The sequence below is a fragment of the Bos taurus genome, chromosome 7 (assembly GCF_002263795.3).
Source record: "Bos taurus isolate L1 Dominette 01449 registration number 42190680 breed Hereford chromosome 7, ARS-UCD2.0, whole genome shotgun sequence".
Classification (NCBI taxonomy): Eukaryota; Metazoa; Chordata; class Mammalia; order Artiodactyla; family Bovidae; genus Bos; species Bos taurus.
Window position 1 is genome coordinate 45,867,872 of NC_037334.1, and position 17,065 is coordinate 45,884,936.

Sequence of the window (17,065 nt, forward strand, 5' to 3'; positions counted from 1 at the left end):
GCTCTCTGTAATGGCGGCCGCCGGCGTGGTGACGTCACGCCCGGCGTCAGGAGGCGGCAGGGTGCGGAGGGGTAGAAGGGCCGGGACCGGAGCTGCGCAACTGCAGCGCCAGCCACGATCCGCCGCCAGACTCGCGAGGTAGGGCTCGACGCGCAGGCGCAAAGCAGCCCGCTGGTTACTGAGGCACCTTGGCCTTTAGGGCGTGGTCCTTTAGCAGGGAGGGGCCGAGGGAAGGGAAGTCCGAGACCGAGTAGGGGCCTGGCTTGCTGCTGGGATGTAGGCTAATCCTGGAGCACTAAATCCTGCGCTGCGCGGGCGTGAACATGGCGCAGGCGCGGTTGGGGTGCGAGGATGGCTCCTTGCAGCTGGAGACTTCTTCCCTAAGGTGATACCCTTCGGCTTTTCACCTGGCGACTAAAGTCAAATTAAGGAAACTAGAAATGCGACCGCATGGTTCCTGCATGATACAACAGTACTGAAATTGCGTGGAATTCTTGCATCTTGGGGGCAAGAATGGGCGCCGAATGGTAGCGTGGTTGGAGTAGCCACTTCCTCCTCCGGGCGCGGTCGGCACCTTGTAATTAGGTCACTCGTAGGCGGAGGAGGGTGTACCTGTTGGGGGAAGGCCGCGCGGTGCACCTGATTCCGCCCCCCGCACACACCTGTCCCCAGGCCTAGATTCCGGCCCAACAGCTGGGGCCTCGTAGCACTCCTGGCTCCGCACGCACCGCGAAGCCTCTCCCCTTGTAGCGTCTCTCCCCAGGTGTGCGTCTCCCTCCGACTCCAATTATTCCAGGGAACGAGAAACGCTCCCCCCAAACTCTCTCTCAGAGTGGGTAAACGCTCCGCCCACTCTGGCCTTCATTCTCAAGGGAAAGCTGCGAGGAGGTGAACGCACCCGTCCTGCCCGCGACCCTGTTAGAAGCAGCTAAGATCCCCGCTTTAAAGAAAGCTCAGATACCTTAGGATCGGACCTCCGTCTGGCTATGAATCTCTTTGAGATTTATTAAATGTTTTCACATTTCGTTGTCCCTGCATTCACAGAAATACTTGGCTCCGTAGAGTGCCAACTATGTGCTAGATCCATGCCTGGGAGACAGAAGGATCACCCAGACAGACAAAATATCTTACCCTGGTGGCACATGTATTCTCCCAACAGTATTTCCTAGAATGGTCTGGGGACAGATAGGCAGAAGAGCTATTATGGTGTCCACAGCACCTGAGAGACAGCTTTCTAAAGGACATTAAACCTCAAAGGGCAAGGCCAGAGCTGGACCTAGTCCCTGTCTTCTAGACTGCTTACCCCCCCATAGCAGCTGACCCAAGCACGCAGCAAAGTGCTGGAGGAGAGCTCTCACTCAGCAGCCCTGAGAACGTCAGGCCGACCTCCGGACGACAGACAAGGCTGTAGAAGACCGCGGAGGGTAGATCAGTCAATATGGGACTAAAAATTCTTCATCCAAAGACAGCCTGTTTGGCGAAGCTGACTGACTTGGTCTACCCCGGAGCTGGAAATTGCAATTTCGCTTTCCCAGTTTCTGACTATGTTTTGCAATTAACATCCTCAAACACAGAGGAGTAAGAGTTAAGATCATGTGGAATGAACGGAGGGAAAAAGAGCATCACTTGGTGTCCATAATTATAAAGACATGCCCAGTGTGCTATCTTATTCACCACTGCCCTGTATTTGTGTGAAAAGTGGTCCTGTCTCATAAGGCAAGAAGCAGACTGGCACTCAAAAAAGAGAAGGGACTTGCCCAAGGTACTGCTCAGGATTTAAAACTTCATACTTCCAAGTGCAAGGTGTCAGCCACACTCACACAACTGACCTCTAAAGATTGAAATATGGAGCAAGGTCAGTATAATTACCCTTTGCCTGACTTTTCTTATCTAAAAAGATGGGGGTGATGTTAGTTTGGCAGATTAAAAAGTACTGAGTGCCCAATATGTGCTAAAATTATAATAAGTGGGTTTTTCCAAAATGCTGTGAGCTCCTTGTTGGTAGCATTAATGTAGGTATTATTTTCTCTTGACGCATATGACCTGGCTCACCACCACCACAAAAAGGGAAGATATAATTATATATACTTAAAACATCCTGCCAAATAATTAGATGCCATGACTTAACATCTTAAGGAATGAATTCTAGGAAGCTCTTATTAGCATTCAAGCAGTGAAGTAAAGCATATATGATTATAAACAGTACAGAACTAAATCAGAATATCATTTTCTTAGAAGAATTTTTTTTTGCTCTGTAGAATTGAAAATAGCCAATGGATCTGAAAATTCAGCTTGATTTATCTGATCTTGGCTAATTAGACCTGTCTCAATTCTAGAGCTGAGGAATACCTGAAACAAAAAATTAAAAGCAAGCTGAAAAGAACTGTCCTTTTTATTTCTTGGCAAAAACCAGAGGATGAATAAAGCAAATATGCTAAAAAGATCTTTGCCAAGATGGCAAATTCAGTATACAGTGAGTCTGAGTGTTGCCTAAACATAGCTACAAATAAAAATCATCTGATGACAGGGGCAGGGTATGAGGAAGATAACCTTGAGCAAATAGCTTTATAAAAGGCACTCTTAGTCAAGGTATAAAAATTGACATTAAACTTCCCTGGTGACTCAGATGGTAAGGAGTCCACCTGCAATGCAGGAGACCTGGGTTCAATCCCTGGGTTGGGAAGATCCCCTGGAAGAGGAAATGGCAACCCACTACACTATTCTTGCCTGGAAAGTCCCATGGCTGGAAGAGCCTGGCAAGCTACAGTCCACGGGGTCGCAAAGAGTTGGACATGACTGAGCGACTACATTTCTTTCTTTCTTCCTATGGAGAAGAAATGAGACGTATTTTATTTGTTGGTACTTCTCCTGGCCTTGGGCTAGGTTTATTTTGTTGTTTCTTTCAGTTCTCTGACGTCTGAATTTACTAAGACAGAAAGTTGAGCTGTATAGGTAAGAAATAGCATCTGGCATCAGATGGATCAGCTTTGAATTCTGGTTCTGCAACTGCCTAAATGTGTAAGGTTAGGTAAGCTATCTAACTTTTCTGAGTTTTCTAATCCATAAAGTGGGAATCATTTTAATAGCCAAATAAGAGGATTTTCCTGAGAATTAAATGAAATTATAGACGTAATACACCAGAAAGTATATAATAAATATCCAGTAAGTATTATTTCTAAGTGGTCTCTGATTCTAAATATCCTTTAGTGTCAGTTGGAGCCCTTCAATGCCTGCCATGAAATACATTCTGGTCTTTGGAAACAGAACATAACTATCAAAAACACCAGATAGGGATTCCCCGGTGGTCCAGTACTTAGGACTCTACGCTTCCACTGTGGGGGGCACAGCTTCAATCCCTAGTTGGAAACTAAGATCCCGCAAGCTGTGTGTCTTATAGGTTTTTCCACACAATACCATTGTGGAAAATGAGGAAGTGGGAGGAAGTCCAAGGAAAGAGAGTAGAGATGGAACAAAAACTACATCCTCTCTCTTTCCCTGCCAGCAAGCAAATGATCAGAAAGTTTGTTGTACAAAGAGTAAGTCACTTAGGAATGAATCCAGGAATTAATTCAGTTCGTCAGTCCTATGCTCCTCTCAGCTAGAATCTTCTACCTGAAAAAGGTGCCATATCTGACAACACGCTCTTTGCAGCAAGGCCTTCTATGCCCCAGAAACCTCAAAACAGACCCAGGAAGTCAACAGCTTAGTGGCTCTGCCTGTGAGAAGCCTGCCAAGCTCTGATTGACTGGGCCTGCCCAAGGATTTCTGCACCTAGGCTATGCAATGATGCTTTCGCATCTATCCCTATTCCTCTCCTTCCTGGTTTCCCCCCAAAATTAAATTTATATTGCCATTTCACCTGAAATTAGAATTCGATAGATGTGGCCCAAATTTTGTGACCAGGAACTTTGCCATAGAAATAAATCAGCCATTTTCCTTAGCTACTGCAGTTTGGCTAAAGAAAAAAGAGAAATGACCATGTCCCCCAGGAATGTCCATGACATCCAGATACCATTCTCAGTTACAGAGAAAATATTTTTTTCTGTTAAAGGGAAAAAAAAAAAATCTGAAATGAAAAGAAAATGTCATCACTCTGAAAGGCTGGGTAAACCTGAAGAATACTGTCATCAACTTTGCAGTTATTAAAAATCTTATCATAGAAGTATGTTTATTGACAGAACATTATTTGCAAGATATTTTAAGTGAAAAAAGTGCCTTTATAAAATAGCATGTATGATCTAGTCCTAATTTTATTAAATATATACTATAAATATCTGATTATAAGAGGCTTTAGAAAGATATACAGTGAAGTATTAATAACAGCAGTTGCTTCTAGTGAGCAGAATTGTTTTTTTATTTATTTATTTTGGCCATTCCAGCAGCTCCAGGCCTCCTTGCAGTGGAGGCACAGAGTCCTAACCATTCAACCACCAGGGAACTCCCTTTTATTTTCTTTTTACTTCATTCTCCTGTAATGAAAACATTGCTTTTATAATTGTGAAAAGAAAATCATATTATCTGAGTAAACATGACAAAGCACCTTTTAGGGGAACTGCAAGCCCAAAGTACGTGTAGCCAACAGTTCTAGTAAATATTCCACTGTGCCCTGGAATACTACTCAAGGGCCCCCACTTTCTTGTGAAAAGAAGTCTTGTCTCTCCTGTGACCTTCTCAAAAGTTCTCACAAAGTATTTCAATATGGCCTTTTTCCTGCCTTACCTCTCACTCAAAGCTCTTCTCCTCAGCTCTGTGGACCCCTTCTTCCCCCAGACCAATGCTGTGCTCATCCATTCCATTCCTACTTTGACCTCTTTGTTCAGCCTGTCCTTGCTCTCCAGATAGCCCCTTGTAGCTATATGAACCCTACTCAAGCCCTGCGTCCTCTGAGGAGTCTTCTCTGAGGACTCTAGATTTCTCTTGATTGGGAGTTCCTAGCCCCAGAATCTAGTGGAACCTCAGAGAGACCTGGCACTTGTCAGAGTAGAGATGTATGAATAGAGGACTTATTGGTGAGCCCACGGGAGGTGTTCCCTAAAGCCTCCTGCAAACACTGCCAAGGAGGGGGACATTTTGCGGGAGGCCAGAGTAAAAAAATCTTGTTCTTTGTTTTCCAGATTAACAGTTCATCAGGGCTCTAGCTTCATGCTAGGCAAAATTTAGAAATCAGATTCCCCAAAGAAAGTGGATTTGCAAGCATGCTGCTGCTGCTGCTGCTAAGTTGCTTCAGTCGTGTCCGACTCTGTGCAACCCCATAGACGGCAAGCATAGAGGCATCTAAACAGGGCTTTCAAGTTAATTTGCAAAAATAGAATAGGACCATACTGCTCTCCTGTCTGATGGAAAGAAACAAACTTTCCCCTTACAGAGTGTTTGTGCTCTAAACACCAGGTAAGGAGACCCCTTGATTACCATGAACTTATGTGCTCCTCTTTAAGTTCTCATTGTGGTGTATGGTAGTGGAATTGGTTCCACAAACAGGAGAATGACCAGTGTGTGCAGAAAAGAGAAAACTGATGGATAATGTAGTGCCAGCATGTTGATGGTTGTTTCTTAGAGGAAGGATGCTTATCAGCTGTCTCTATCTTTGGAGGAACAAGCAAGAGGAAATGAACTGCTGTCCTGTAGTAACAATTATTAAGTGAAAGTTGTTCAGTTGTGTCCGATTCTTTGTGCCCCCATGTACTATACAGTCCATGGAATTCTCCAGGCCATAAAACTGGAGTGGGTAACCTTTCCCTTCTCCAGGGGATCTTCCCAACCCAGGGATCAAACCCAGGTCTCCTGCATTGCAGGCAGATTCTTTACCAGCTATGCCACAAGGGAATTCTAAGAATACAGGAGTGGGTAGCGAATCTTCCCAACCCAGGAATCAAACCGGGGTCTCCTGCATTACAGGCAGGTTGTTTATCAACTGAACTATCAGGGAAGCCCAACAATTATAAAGCCAGCATTAATTAAGCACTTACTATGTGTCAGGTACTCTTCTAAATGTTTTATATGTATTATATAATTTATTCCTCACCACTCATGCTGCTGCTGCTGCTGCTAAGTCGCTTCAGTCGTGTCCAACTCTGTGTGACCCCATAGACGGCAGCCCACCAGGCTCCCCCGTCCCTGGGATTCTCCAGGCAAGAACACTGGAGTGGGTTGCCATTTCCTTCTCCAATGCATGAAAGTGAAAAGTGAAAGTGAAGTCGCTCAGTCATGTCGGACTCCTAGCGACCCCATGGACTGCAACCTACTAGGCTCCTCCGTCCATGGGATTTTCCAGGCAAGAGTACTGGAGTGGGGTGCCATTGCCTTCTCCGCACCACTCATGAGGCAGGTACTATTATATAATATCCTCTTTTTACAGATGATGAAACTGAGGCACAAAGGGATTAAGTAACTTGTATAATGTAAAATAACTGGTATTAAGTACCCAAACTCTTAACTCCTGGAGAGCCTTTAGCATCAGATCACGAGTAATTTTCACAAAAGGAAGAACTTGACCACTCAACCACCTGACATTTTCAATGCCTAACTGTCTCCAAGAATAGAGTCCTTAAAGACTGCAGGGAGTGGCCTGTGGTTCAACCCACCACATCAATCCTACTCCCTAAATACGTCCATCCCATCTCCTCCTCCACTGTCTCCTTGTACTATGCCCTTCTGCTCTCCTTCCTTCTGATGTACCCTCTTGTTCTCTTTCTTTCTCTACTGTTCCTTCATTTCCAGCCTGTTGGGATAACCCGTAGGCACCGTCTGGCTGCTCTTATGGCAGTCAGGGGCTTCCTTGGAGGCTCAGTGGTAAAGAATCCGCCTGCCAATGTGGTCAATCCCTGGGTCAGGAAGATCCCCTGAAGAAGGAAATGGCAACCCACTCCAGTATTCTTGCCTGGGAAATCCCATGGACAAAGGAGCCTGGAGGGCTACAGTCTCTGGGGTTGCAGAGTCAGACGTGACTTAGTAACTCAATAGTAACAACAAATGGCAATCAGAGTCAAATAGGCTTCTGGTCCCTGAGCTACACCTTTTCAAGCCATCTTCTTTGGGAATAAAGTCCTTTCCATTCTTAGGCTGAGCACTGGCAGCCTAAAAAGCAATGAGAAGAAAAAAAGACTAAATTATTCTGCAAACAAATTGCCCAGCTCATTCCCCATGTCAGGGAGTATTAGTTGCCCAGATTGGTTTGTCCTGCCTTTAAGTCAAGTAAAAAACACAATGTGGACTGCACTGTCCTCCTCCCAGGAGCCAACTGAAGTGCAAGGAAAGCTGGGCTCATCTCCACTTCTGCCATCAACAGTCTGTATGACTGAGTACATCCTTTCCTACTGGTTTCCCCATTCAACAAGGTAGAGATTAGACTATACTGGCGAGTTCTCAAATTATTTGTGGGTGAATTCAGGGGGCCCCATCAATTCCTAAAGGATAATGTATAGGAATTTTTTTAATTAAAATTTTTATTGATAATTTTAGATTCATATGCAGTTGTAAGAAATACTAGAGATCCCAGTTTCCCAGTGGTAACATCTTGTACTGTTCAGTTCAGTTCAGTTCAGTCGCTCAGTCATGTCTGACTCTTTGCGACCCCATGAATCACAGCACGCCAGGCCTCCCTGTCCATCACCATCTCCCGGAGTTCACTCAAACTCAGTCCATCAAGTCGGTGATGCCATCCAGCCATCTCATCCTCTGTTGTCCCCTTTTCCTCCTGGCCCCAATCCCTCCCAGCATCAGAGTCTTTTCCAATGAGTCAACTCTTCACATGAGGTGGCCAAAGTACTGGAGTTTCAGCTTTAGCATCATTCCTTCCAAAGAAATCCCAGGGCTGATCTCCTTTAGAATGGACTGGTTGGATCTCCTTGCAATCCAAGGGACTCTCAAGAGTCTTCTCCAACACCACAGTTCAAAAGCATCAATTCTTTGGCGCTCAGCTTTCTTCACAGTCCAACTCTCACATCCATACATGACCACTGGAAAAACCATAGCCTTGACGAGATGGACCTTTGTTGGCAAAGTAATGTCTCTGCTTTTCAATATGCTATCTAGGTTGGTCATAACTATTCTTCCAAGGAGTAAGCATTTTTTAATTTCATGGCTGCAGTCACCATCTGCAGTGATTTTGGAGCCCAAAAAAATAGTCTGACACTGTTTCCACTGTTTCCTCATCTATTTCCCATGTACTGATGGGACCAGATGCCATGATCTTCGTTTTCTGAATGTTGAGCTTTAAGCCAACTTTTTCACTCTCCTCTTTCACTTTCATCAAGAGGCTCTTTAGTTCCTCTTCACTTTCTGCCCTAAGGGTGGTGTCATCTGCATATCTGAGGTTATTGATATTTCTCCCAGCAATCTTGATTCCACCTTGTGCTTCTTCCAGTCCAGCATTTCTCATGATGTACTCTGCACAGAAGTTAAATAAGCAGGGTGACAATATACAGCCTTGACATACTCCTTTTCCTATTTGGAACCAGTCTGTTGTTCCATGTCCAGTTCTAAACTGTTGCTTCCTGACCTGCATATAGGTTTCTCAAGAGGCAGGTCAGGTGGTCTGGTATTCCCATCTCTTTCAGAATTTCCCACAGTTTATTGTGATCCACACAGTCAAAGGCTTTGGCATAGTCAATAAAGCAGAAATAGATGTTTTTCTGGAACTCTCTTGCTTTTTCGATGATCCAGCAGATGTTGGCAATTTGATCTCTGGTTCCTCTGCCTCTTCTAAAACCAGCTTGAACATCTGGAATTTCACGGTTCACGTATTGCTGAAGCCTGGGGTGGCGGCCGGGAGGAGCTACCCCACAATGGGGATATTGATATTCATAAAATGTATCTATCTTATTCAGATTTTCCCAGTTTTACATGCATTCATTTGTGTAGTTGTTGGTGAGTGTTTGTGTATTTACTGCTATACAGTTGGGAATTTTCTTTTTCATGTGTTTTCTGGGGAAGGGCTCTCCAGTAACAGAGATGCAAAAGGGGGATTGGTTCCCAGCTCTGGGAATTCTAGAAGACCACACCCCAGACCTCTATAGCTCTCTGTTCCAACAGCAACACTTAATTAGGACTTACCACATGGCACGAATAGGAATGTATGTGGGGGAGAGTTGACAGAAAGAGACGCAGGGAGAGCAGGAAAACCGAGAGGTGTAGAACACAGGTCACTGAGCTATGCTCCAGCAGGGAAGACAGTCCGACAGGTAAACAAGTCATTCATTAGACATTTATAGAAGAGAGATGGCCTTGTTGCTTGAGGCAGCTTGGTAAGTATTTCCATGAAGCTGATGCTTGAGCTACATGTTAAAAAAATAGTCCAGAATTCTTCAGCAGAGAACTGTTAAAATCCATTCTCTCTCGTTTTAAAAATTCATTCCTTCTTAAATCATATCTATTCTAGATATTTTGGAGAAAACATAAGAAAACATGCCTACATTTGTTTATTCTACAATATTAAGGTGTCAGATTCTTCAACTCCTGTGTGTTGGTGTTGGAGCCAATGGATTTTTTCCCCCTGAGCCTATTTTCCACTGTCTTGTCCAAATTGGATACCAGATCCTGCTGACTTAGTTTGAGAAAGGCATTTTATCTCTGACGCCACGATCACATCAGAGCTTATATTTAAAGCATGAGTGATGATAAGAGACCGCAGCTAAATCCTCGGCCCTGTCCCATGTCTAGAGCACCCTCTTCCTCTCTACCAAAGGCTTTGGACGCCAATCCTAGTGCAGTGGCTGGTGGGAATCAGAGTTGGCCAGAGCCACGAGCAAAACATCTCTGCTCTCCAACCATTTCTCCAATCAGTGGGACCTCCTTTTCCACAAGGGCTCATCAGAAATCCTCAGGGGTGGGTGCCCTGGCTCCCCCATGCCTGCCCTCCCCAGGTTCAACAGTTGGCTCCCTTGTGTTGGCTCTGACTTAGGCACCCTTTGGGGTCTTTTCTCTATATGGATTTCAGGTCCACATCAGACTGCTTAGTTCCCAGTGCTGTTCTCAGGAAGATCATTCTCTCTGCTGGAGCCATCCCTCTGCCAGGAAGATCACAATCCTTCTGTCAAGCCCACTCTTTGAAGAGCCCGCTAGAAGCCTGATTCAAGGCACTACTTCTTAGAACCTCTGTATCCTCAAGTTATTTAACCCCCTAAACTTCAGTATCTTCATCTGTAAGACAGGGATCATAATACTGCCATTCTCATAGGGTTATTTTAAGCTTTAAATAAATTAGCCCATGTAAAGCTCTTAGCAGATGACAAGTATTCCATCTACATTAGCTACTATTATTAAAATCCATTTTTATAGTAAAATTATGATTGTAAAGGAATTAATGATCACTGTAGAAAATTTGTGAACTACTTAAGTGTTTAGGAAAAAATAATTGTGACACCTGGGGAACAATAAATCATTTTGATGTATAATCTTCCCAGTTTTCTGTGTGTGTGTGTGTGTACATATATATACCAACAGGAAATTTTAAAAAACTGGGTTTATATTTGTCTGTTCTGTAACCTGTTTTATTCATCTGATACATAGTATTTTCTCACATATTTAAATACTCTTAGAATATTTTGAAAAGACTACCTTTTTTCAAGCATAGGGATGTAACCAAATTTATCCAACGAATCACTTAGTTTGGTAGTTTCCTATTTTTATATTTATAAATACAATGATAAATTCTTGTTCATAAATTTTTATGTGCATCTCTGTCTATTCCTTAAGATAAATATTTAGAAACAGAATAACTGTGCCAATTATTAATAGCTCCAGTGACATTTCTGGAACTGTTTTTGTTTTATGCTAATGTCAGGTACACAGAATTGGATTAACCACAACCCTTGGTTTGTGACATTATGATAATTGTTACTGGATGGCATGATTTTGTTAATTTAGGTGGTAAATTCATCTTAATAATGTAATCAGTACCTGTCAATTGACAACCCAAAACAAAAACTAGGACTTCAACAATAACCAGTATTTAACTCATAAGGCCTTCCCCCTCATTTCCCTGTGCTCCCCAACCAAGAGGACCATCCTGCTGCAGATGTTCGTGTTACCTGGGTTTACTGTATTTTGTAATTTTAAAAAATTGTTCTTAGCTTTATTTTTTTTTAATTTTTGTTTATTTATTTTTGGCTGTGCTCAGTCTTGGATGCTGCGCATGGGCTTTCTCTAGTTGCAGCGAGCTGGGGCTACTCTCTAACTGTGGTGTGCGGGCTTCTCTTACTGTGGCGCACAGGCTCTAGAGCACAGGCAGGCTTCGGTAGCTGCGGCACATGGGCTTAGTTGCCTGTGGCATATAGCGTCTTCCCGCAGCAGGGACTGAACCCGTGTCTCCTGCACTGGCAGGCAGACTTTTAACCACTGCGGAAGTCCTGTTCCTAGCTTTATAAAAAGGATGTCATGTTGTATGTAATCTTTCAGGACTTTTTTCTCCACTTAATATTACTTTGCTAAAAAATCCATCTGTATCATTACATTCCACTGTAGTTCATTTTGGCTGGTGTAAAATACCCCAGTGCATAAATACACCAGAGTTCACCACTCACTCTCCTGCTCATGGGCAAGTACATTGTTGCTAAGATTTAGGTCTTGTTCACATTGCTGCTGTGAACATAACTGTAAATGTCCCCTGCGGTACTTGTACAAGAGTTTGTCTGTGGAACCAGTTTATACTGCCTCCAGCTGTAGATGAGAGAGCCTCTGGATCTACATCCTTTGCTATATCATGGATCCGTCTTGTCAGATTGCTTTCCAGTTGGCTGGGTCAATCTACCTCCTTCTAGTAATATATAAGAATGCCATTTCCCCAAACTCTTTCTGACCCTAGAGATCAAGTTTTTGACCATTTAACAGGAAGAAAAGAAAAGAAAATCTCCCTACTGTTTAACTCTGTGGCAAGGTACTGATTCCACTAAAAGCTGAGAGAGAAGGGGTTTGGCTCAGAGAACTGTTTCCAGCCTGATAACTTCAGTGACATTTCTGGGACTGAATCCCCAGTGGCTCAGCTGCTTTCCCATGTCCTAAAAGAGGTGACACAGTGGCACAGAGGGGATGAGGGGGGCCAGGATGGGAAACGAGCCCAGTTTACCACAGTGTGTGTTTGTCTCTTGGTCCTGGCCTCTGCCAGCGTCACATGACTCCTCCTTGATGAAGCAGGCAGTATCTCTCCCCACCCCCTCCCAAGAAATGCCAAGATAGTGCTACCCTTTGTTATTTGAATTGAGAAATTTAAACCTCTTTCCCTGCTCTGCAGTAAAAAGAACTTTCTATTTTGGGCTTAGTGGCATAGCCAGAACCAAGCAGAGAGCAGCAGGCTGTAGCATGAGTTAATAGTCTTCCTTCAAGGAGAGAACTCACATGCAAACAGAAGGACCTTGCAAAAAAATGTCATCTGCATAGCAACATGCAGCGTGTTTTCTGCTGACAGATACATTTCAAGGTTCGAAATCAAACATTATCTAACCTTCAGAGTAAGCTGATGAATGAATCCTGAACAATCAGGTTTCTTAAGTCACACCAATTTATCAGGATCCCCTCTGTGTACCTAATACTGGGTATTGTCAGGGAGGAGAATTTTGTCTTTAAGGGGAATTCTAGCCACCAAAAATTATACTAATTTGAGTATAAACATTTACCTAAAAATATGCTTTCCTCTGCTAGTCCACTTCTCTGTCTGAGATCTCCACATGAGTGTAGGATCCTGGGTCTCCAGAAGTACACAGAGATCATGTTTGCAAGAGAAGCAATCTATTTAAACCACTGGCATCTGTTAGCACAAAACCACAGCCTGGAAGACTAGGACAGATGACCTAACATCCTCTCTTTTGTCGAACTGTTTCTTATGGGAATTTTCAAATATGTACAAGAGGAGAAATAATAATCTAATAAATTCTCATGTACCTATCACCTGGGGCTTCCCAGGTGGCACTAGTGGTAAAGAACCTGCCTGTCAATTCAGGAGACAAGACAGACACAGTTTCAACCCCTGGGTGGGGAAGATACCCTGGAGAAGGGCATGGCAGCCCACTCTAGCGTTCTTGCCTGGAGAACCCCCTGGACAGTCCAGGGGGGCTACAGTCCATAGGGTCACACAGAGTCAGACACAACTGAAGCAACTTAGCCTGCATACACACACACACCTATCACTTGGCTTCAGTGATTATCAACGTATGGCACTCTTGTTGCATCAATACCAACCTCTATTTTAAAATCAATTTAAAGCAAGTCAGAGATACTTTCATAGTTAAATACTTCTGTATTTATCTGTAAGAAATAAGACTTTTTTCAATAACTACTGTATCACACTTTTTTTATCAATTCCTTTTTTTTTTTAAAGCAGTAATTCCTTACTGTTATCTGGTATCCAGTCAAAAGTCCTATTACCCTAATTTTCCTAAGAATCTTCCTGTAATGCTTTATTCTAGTCAGGAACCAAACCATGTCATTTGTGTTTGTTGATACGTCACTTAATACTTCTAAAAAATTTAATTTATAACAGTTTCCCTTTCTTATTGCTCTACTCTTTGGGATTGTTGAAGATAATGGGTCTTTTAGTTACTACTGCTATGTAACACAGAGAAGGCAATGGCACCCCACTCCAGTACTCTTGCCTGGAGAATCCCAGGGACGGGGGAGCCTGGTGGGCTGCTGTCTATGGGGTCTCACAGAGTCGGACGCGACTGAAGCGACTTAGCGGCGGCAGCAGCAGCAGCTGTGTAACAACTCACCCCAAACTTAGTGGCATCAAACCACCACCAATTTGTGTTCATGAATTCTATGTGTCAGGAATTCATCAAGGGGACCATCACAGTGGCTTCTCTCTGCTTTTAGCTGTGTGGGCCTCAGCTGGGGAGATTCGAAGTCTGGTGATGACTTCACAAGTGGGAGCTAGAAGCATCGAAGGCTTGTTCTTGCACATGTCTGATGTCAGAGCCTGGAGCACTCAAAAACTAGGACCGCTGGCCCCAGCACCCACACTCAGCCTCTCCACATGGCATGGCTTTCCTCAGCATTGTCAGACTTCTTACACAGCAGTTGAAGGCTCTGAGTGCAAGGAAGTGTTCCGGCCAACAGGGTGGATGCTGTATCACTTTTTATGACCTAAACCCCAGAAATCAGTGTCACTTTTGCTGTGTCCTGTTGGTTTTTGGAATGAGTCACTAGCTCACCCAGACTTGAGGAGCGTGAAATCAGTCTCCACCTTTAGAGAGGCAGGGGCAGAGTTCCAGAAGAGCATGTGGGATGGGAGATATGTTGCTCTACTTGGTGATTAGGATGGCCAGTCAAGCCTGCCTTTCCTAGACCGACCAGCAAACAGTGGAGAAACGCAGCAGAGAGACAGAGAGAAGTCTATTTGTTCACAGGGCTGTGTGCTACAGTTGTGTGGACTGTGCCCTGAACAACAGAGAGGGCCAGGGGGACTGTAACCCAGCTCCACTTCCCACACCTGCGCCTGACTGTGGGGCTGTACCTTCAGGAAGAGGCGCATTTCTAATACACATAAGACGTCGTATGGGGAAGAGCTGTCTGAATGGATGGTAGATCACTCAACCTGGGAATTCCCTGGCAATTCAGTGGTTAGAACCCTGCACTTTCACTGCAGAGGGCACTGGTTTGATCCTTGGTCAAGGAACTAAGATCCCACAAGCCTTGAGGCTTGGCCCCGCCCCACCCCCAAAAAAGATCAGTTTAACTTAAGCTTGAAAAAAAAGTGAACGTGTTAGTTGCTTAGTCATGTTTGGCTCTTTGTGACCTACTAGATTCCTCTGTCCATGGGTTTCTCCAAGCAAGAATACTGGAGTGGGCAGCCATTCCCTTCTCTAGGGGATCTTTCTGACCCCAGGACCAAATCCGGGTCTCCTGTACTGCAAGCAGATTCTTTACCTTCTGAGCCACCAGAGTACTTATTGAACACATGCTAATTTGGAGAATGTTAGGTCTTTTTTTTTTTTTTTTGGTTTAAGTTGTACACACAGTTGACCAAGAAATATCTCAAAAAAATAAAAATTATATATTATTTATTTATTTATATATTGGTTGTGCTGGGTCTTCATTGCCATGCACAGGCTTCTCATTGAGGTGGCTTCTTTTGTTGCCAAGCATGGGCTCTAGGGCAAGTGGGCTCAGTAGTTGTGGCACATGTACTTAATTCCTCCTCGGCATATGGGATCTTCCTGGAATCAGGGATTGAACCTGTGCCCCTGCATTGGCAGGCAGATTTCTTATCCACTGTACCACCAGGGAAGTCCCCAAGTTAGTTTTTTTAAATGGTGAAAGTTTTTAGTGCTAGGTACTTTATGACTGCATTGGTCTAGGATGATCTATACCTATATCTGAAGAAGTCAAGACGCTGTTTTCCCATGACTGAGGGCCCAGTCCGACCCATCCACTGCCACCCTTGGCTGGATGCAAAAAGTGGATGCAGGATTTATGAGAAACCAGACCAAACAGAACTGAGGATTTGGCAAGGCTCAGGGCACTTCATTTCATTTTTTTTTTTTTAACTTATTAGGCCTTTGGTGCTGAGTGTTAATCACACTTTTCAGTTCACAGGACATTATACTCTTAACTGGTCCATACAAGGCTGCACTTTTAAGTATACACACATTTATTTCCTCTTATGCCCATTTCTCACTCCTGTTCTTCCCACAAGCAACTGCTATATTTCTTTATTGACCCTGCTGTGTGGCATGCAGGATTCCGACCAAGGATCAAACCATGCCCTCTACAGTGGAAGAACAGAGTCTTAACTACTGGACCCCCAGGAAAGCCCCATGCAACCATTTTAATATCTTTAATTCTATTTTTGGCTTGTATGTGTTCAAGGGAGTGTGTGTTGTCTGGTTTGCATGCATTTTAATTTACATCATTGACTTTGTGATATAGATCTTATCGTATCTTACTTTTTCCACTTTGCACTTCATTTTTGAGGCCCATCCACACTGCCATGCCCACTCCAGTCTGCCATTCCTGATTGCTGCAGACACTCTACCACACACACACACTGCACGTGGCCTCTCTGCTCTCCATTAAACGGGCACTCCCAGAGCTTACAGCTTCCCACCCCCCAAAACAAAGATGCCATGGGACCCGGCTTTCCAGGAGACTCTGTGTTTCCAATGCAGGGGCTGTGGGTTCTCTGGTTGGGGAACTAAGATTCCCACACACTGCATTGTATGCCCAAATAAATAAATCAACTATACTTCAATAAAATACACTAAAAACAAGAAATTATAATGTCATCTGAGATGACTAATCAAGAAGAAATGGACCCAAATTAAGGCAAGGGAGATTTAATTTGGGTCCTGATGAAGTATTTTATAAAAGAGGAAACACAGATTGGACTAGCCATGGGCAGGAGGATGAGGACGTCAACTCATTCCAAAGCCCTTCAAGCAACAGACAGAGCAGGAGACCTTGTGTAGTCTAGACAGGACGCATGCTGTCTGCAATCAAGGGAAGGCCAAGGTGCCTTTCAGATCAGGTAACACCCCTGCAGAGTGGCTAGATGCTCTAGGGAGCAGGATTTTTCATTTTTAATAACTGAACAAGAACCTCTTCCTAGAGGAAAAAGGAGAGCTGAGAGCCTGGCTAGGATTCCAGGAGCTCAGACTACCTGTTCCGTCTGCTGTCTGGAAGCCCTGGAGTGTGGGCCTGTTCACTACTCACTTTCTTAACCACTCACGGGGCCAAGGGAAGGGGAATCTTAAAATATTAATGTCCATTTAGCAGAAGAAACTTTTGAATCATCCAGTCTTACCTGTTGTGTCACAACCATGTTTGCCAATTATCCATGCAGAACTGCTATGAAAGGTTTCTACTAAAGAAAACTTCCTGGAGGTATTGAACAATGTTGGACATAGAAGAAAGGAGATCACAGTAGTACCCAGTGAGCTTCTAGGAGAACACAGATAAGCAGGTCCAGCCTAGTAACCAGCAGCTCCCCAGTTCTCAGCGGGGGCCCAGCACACACACGAGAAAGTATCCCCCTGTTGCCTCAGCCAACAGCTAGGAAATCCTAGCTCTGCATACCAAGCTCCTTAAGCAATGATAAATCTGCTTCACTTCCTCCTTTATTTTCTAACCAAGAGTT

At 44.1% G+C, this 17,065-nt stretch overlaps 1 long non-coding RNA gene across 1 annotated transcript; it reads left to right on the top strand.

The window, feature by feature from the left end:
• The first annotated feature begins 100 nt into the window (after window positions 1-100).
• Window positions 101-10,391, top strand: LOC112447418 (uncharacterized). The gene is made up of 2 exons (XR_003035613.2): window positions 101-1,855; window positions 9,935-10,391. It is a non-coding gene; the product is annotated as an uncharacterized lncRNA (long non-coding RNA).
• The last annotated feature ends 6,674 nt before the right edge of the window (window positions 10,392-17,065 follow it).